Here is a 5,366-nt window from a genome sequence, read left to right as displayed (position 1 = left end):
GCAGGTGGAGATGATGGTCCTGGCAAGTCAACTTCTAGATGCATGTCTCTAATCTTAGTGGCTACAAATACCATTTTCTGGCTGTACAAATCATGGTCTATGGATGTAATGGAAACTTAATGTGCCGCCACAATGATGAAAGAGACAATTCCAGAGAGTCCCAAAGTGAGTCATATTAACTGATGCCAAAGAAAGGGAGCAGAATCAGGAGAATGTTGTAGACCAGGGTGGCAGTGTTGTACAGCAAAACAACTCTGAATGACTTCAGACCTCTGGTCAAGGCCATGGCCAACTATGGCTCCAGAGGACTGAGGAGGAAGCATGCTGGATCCTCATTTCCTAAAGCAGAGGCAGAGGCAGCAGATCTTGGACATGACCTCCAGAGGATTTGTTTTAGTTTGCCATGTTTGTTACAAAATCTTCCTTCCTTTCTTCTTCCCTTCCTTTCTTCCTCCCTTTCTTCTTCCTTCCTCTCTCTCTCTCTCTCTCTCTCTCTCTCTCTCCTTTCCTTCCTTTCCCCCTTTCTTCTTTTCTCTCAGGTTTTAATTGGGGGGATTTAAGAGAGAGTGCAATCAAAATTCTTTTTTTTTTTAATACACAGACAAGAACAGACAGAAGTTCAGAAAGAAGCTGAGACAAGCAGGACAGACATGAAATGCACATATAGGACCGATTCTATACTTCTAACAAAGGAAGCAGTATGACGGGGAGATTCACCGTCTCAAGGAGAAATCTCAGTGTTCTTCTATGTGTATGTAAATGTTCTCTTTTGGTTTTAAATTCAGAATTTTAAATTTTTTTAAAAAGAAATGACATTCTCACCCTTTTTCAAGGATATATGAAAAGGCTCCTGGAAAAGATGAGACAAAACACAACAGCAGGTATACTTGTAAGCTAATGCTCTTGTATCCCCAGTCCGAGGACAAGACCTTGGGTATTCAATAAAGGCTTGCAAAATGAAGCCGAATCTTAGCCATATTCCCTACTTGGTGTGGGTCTGTGATTGCTTGGGTGTGGGGGAAATTCCAGTATGGAAATTGCCTCCACTGCTGCAGACCCATCCCTCTTCTGTAACTCAAGAGTCTTAGAGACTCCGTGCCTGGGGTCACGGCCTCAGTTTGGGTCAGGCATGGGGATCATAAACCCAGGTTTTTCTGACTCCAAGGTCAGCCCTCTGCCACTGTCTTCATCCCTTTGGATTACTTGTAGAAGTTCTCCCACTCAATCTTCTTGCCCAGCAATGATACGTCAGCATGTCCCCTTTCAAATGAGTGGACAGGAGGAGGCAGAAAACCACCTTTCCCCCTTGGTTGTCCAGCACACATCACTGCTCACCTGGCATGATGACGTCCAAAGGAGCCAGATCTTTCTGCATAACAAATACACTATTTATTCAGGGGACTTTAAAAAAAAAAAAAGCTCGAGCACAGGAAGAGCCCTCAGCAGCCACTTGGTCCAACCCCATTTATGGATAAGGAAACTGAGGCCCAGGGAGGGGAAGGTACTTGCTCAATGCCACACAGGGAGTGAGGGGGCAGAGGTGGGATCACCTACAAAAAGGTGGGCATTTAATTCCATAGTGAACATTTCTGGCAACTTCAAATAAGTTGTAACTTTATTTAAAAAAAAAATTGAACAGAACTCATTAGGTCTGGTGTTTTTGCATTACTGAAAGACAATAAGTAACTTACTCCAGGCTGTGAAGTGAGTCTAAGAGAGAGTTTGGGAAGCCAGTCATTTAATATCCCATTTTCATATTCCACAGACTTCTCAGCTATTAAGGTCTGGAGAGATGTCAGGGACCTTGAGGGCCAGTGATGCCACCTGTGGGCATTTGTGGCACGGGCAGGCCACTTCCTGGAACCTTATTCTTTCATCCATAAAATGCAGTTAATAATGTTTGTGCTTACTGAGTGGGTTTTTGTTGGGGAACAGAAGATGCTACGCACCAGAGCACTCTGCAAACCCCAAGCTCTCCATCTTTTGGGGAGCTGGTATCACTGGGCTCAGAGGCAGAGCCTCTTCTTGGTGTAACAGGGGAGGGACCCTCAGTTTGTTCTTTCCTTTCTGTTATTCATCCTGAAATTTAAAAACATAGTCTTTTAAAAATTGTGACCTTGAGAAACATGAACGACCATGAACCCTTCCCTGTACAAAGACCTGAAAAAGAGTGTGTTGTCATGATTCTCCAGTAGGAAAGCTTATTCTTGGAAAGTATCTATTAGATCAAACACAACAGTAATAAAACAGTTCAGCTTGTTTGCGGCCCCGTCTGGACTGGCTTCTGTTTCCATTTAAATGTTACATGGACATTCTTTTCTTCCTGTCCCCCTGGATGTCATTGCCACTACCCCTCCCATTCCCTCCATTAATTCTCCTTCCCCCCACTTGTAACAAAGAGAGTCAGGCAAAACAGTGTTAGTCATGTCAGTGTGTATGTGTGTGTGTGTGTGTGTGTGTGTGTGTGTGTCGGGGGGTGTCTTCTGTGTCTCCGGCATCTCCAGGCAGGCAGGCTTCATCCTCAGCCTCAGCAGGGCTGGTCATTTCACAGACTGTTTCAGAAGTCTTTCCCAGGGGTTTCCCAAAAGTTGCCTTTACCGAAGCCATATGGCCCCCTGGGAACGGGATCCTGTGGCTTTTTCATTTGTTCTGCATTCTAGGGGAAAGGAGTTGAGTCCCTGACTTTGGCTGGGAGCGAGAGCCACAGGAATCTGGGATTCCAAATTCATGCCACGTTTGGCAGCCAGCACAGCATTGATGCTCCAGGAGAGGTCACTAAAGGAGTGACCTCTGGCAGTGATGCTGCCTCTGGACAGGAACCTGGTGGGATCAAGGCTAGCAGGAAGAAAGACTGTGGTGGCATAGGGGAAAGTAAGCCCAGAGATATTGGGAGAAGTTTGAATGTTTATTCTTATGCTATTGGTAAAGTAAATACTCTTTTTTATTTTATTTATTTTTAGTTAATTGGGGTTAAGTGACTTGCCCAGGGTCACACAGCTAATAGGTGTCACGTGTTTGGTCTGAGGCTGGATTTGAACTCAGGTCCTCCTGACTTCAGGGCCGGTGCGCTATCTACTGTGCCACCTAGCTGCCCCCAACAATACTCTTTTTTTTTTTTAAAAGGCTAATTGATGGTAAGTAGATAAATGGAATTGGGATTGCTAATCACTGGCCTCTAACAATTAGGGTGAACCCAGCTGGTGGGTACTTGAGCTGATGGCAGAGAAAAGAGATAGCCCACAAACACCTCAGAGGATTCTGGAGCCCTGCCGGTAACAGCTTGCCTGGTTCTGAGGGAACCCGGGCAGTGCACACACATTACAAATGTAATGGGGACAGCTGTGTTCTTGGGGGCCTATCTCATGCGGGCTTGATGAGAAAAGAGATTTGTTTCTGAGATACTCACACCCAAGATTCGTGATTTACCTCCAAGTTATCATCAAACACTAAGAAACTGGGACAGGAAGTGGGGCTGGGGGAAGGGACCAAGTCTGCCCTTGCTCTTTTGGGAGTTAAAGTGTCCTGTAATTAAAAAACAAAAAAGCTAAATGTCTGGTTGGACTTAGCCTTGCACGTTCATGTTTCTACCTTCGTGGCTCTGCTCCCCTCATTGGAAAGCAGAAGAGCTGATAGATGAAATTAGAGGCATGTCTGGGCTGGTAGTCTGGAATTCCAGAATGGGGGAGGGGAGATGTATGAGGGACACCTGCATTACTCTCCCACACAGGTGTCCATGAGAAGCTACAATGGAAGAGCAGGCTTTACTCAGGACAAGTTATACCCTCCTGGCTTTACGCTTCTCACCTGGATTTCCCTGCCTAGAGTCCTAGACAAACCCAGGGCAGGTTGAGCAGCCTCCTTCCCAGCCAGGGTGACAGTATTGCTTGTGGCCAAGGACATGCAAATCACTGTATCGTGAGTCAGGGCTCCTTAGAGGTCTTCCCTCCATGGGTACATGGGAGGAAGATCAGGAATTTGGCCAGTCGGTCTGCCTATGCTTTCTGCATGCTCAGGGGAAGAGAGCCAGTGAACCAGGGGGCCACTGGCCCAGGGCATAACCTGACTCCCATCGTGCAGCCTGGGGATGTGGCCAAATTGATCCAATAACTTTGATTACATGATCCCATTTAATGCAAGGAAACTGTTCATGGGAAGGTGAATTTTTTAAAAGCTACCTCATCTTAATACAATGAGGTAGGTGGTTTAAAAATTACATGGATCTCTGCCTTCGAGCTAGCCAGATAGAAACCTCTGGGAAACTTGGGGAATAGAGGAGGTCATCTTCAGTGGTCATTACAGGGAAGGCCTTTGCCAAGCTAGTGCTAAGGTGCCCTGGCTCCTGTTTCTTGGGCTGTGACCACAGATGAGGACTCGCCTTCCCTTTGGCTGACCCACTGAGCGGAGGTCTTTGCTTCAAAGGGATGGGGGTGAGTGGAAGGGGCCCACCCATTGGTGAACAAGGGCCTCATGGTTGGATAATCTCCCAGTAGCCTGGGCTAAGTGGGAGCCTCAGTCACCAAGGTGACTGAATTGGGGTTGAAGTCAGTGGTTGTTGGAGGTGCTCTGGGCCATGATGGGGACCCTCTAAGTTCCTGCTGACAGTGTTTGGGCTCTTTGGGAAGCTGCTGGAGCTGGGACCTTGGAGCCAAGAGCTGTCCACTACAGCTACAGCTTGGCACCCAGACACCAAAGCCATGTGTAGGATGGGAAAGTCTTGTCTCCTTGGGGAGGGGGCTCCTCCTGAAACATGGGGGACGATTTTGGTCTCCTCTGGGTACTGGGTTTTTTTTTTTGTTACTTTTTGTCCCCATGCTGTTGGACAGAAGGTCCCCTTCGAGGGCAGGGATGGCCTCTCCCTGGACTTCCTGTGTCTCGAGCCTAGGGCAGAGCAGGCACGTCTCACCCTGAATAGCCTGCCCCTGCACACAGACTGCTGACACCAATCCTGGCTGCCTTGTGGACTTTTTTTGGAGCATGGGAGCACAGATCTCCCCCAGAGCCAGAAGAGGCCTCAAAGACCATCTGAGGTTGAACTCCATGGTTTCCTTGCCTTAGGATCAGAGATCTGCAGTTGGCCCAGGAGTCCTTTGAGGCCATTTTACAGACGAGGAAACGGGCTCAGGGAAAAGGGGCTTGGGAGGTCCCACGAGTGTTCCGCACAAAACGACACTCGCGGTGGGGAGGCGCCTGGCAGTGAAGGGTAAGAGCGACACTTGTTAAAAGAGGGTCCACAGTCCGAGCCTCGGCCCCACGTTGTATTTGAAACACTCTGGGGTGGGGGTGAGGCGCTCCGTACAAAGTGAGAGGTGACTCTTTGGTGGACTGGTGGGGATGGTGAGGGACTGGTGGGGATGGTGAGGGACTGG

The sequence above is a fragment of the Vombatus ursinus genome, unplaced genomic scaffold, assembly GCF_900497805.2.
Source record: "Vombatus ursinus unplaced genomic scaffold, bare-nosed wombat genome assembly UNPS02012147.1, whole genome shotgun sequence".
Classification (NCBI taxonomy): Eukaryota; Metazoa; Chordata; class Mammalia; order Diprotodontia; family Vombatidae; genus Vombatus; species Vombatus ursinus.
Note: the sequence above shows the minus strand (reverse complement) of the source record.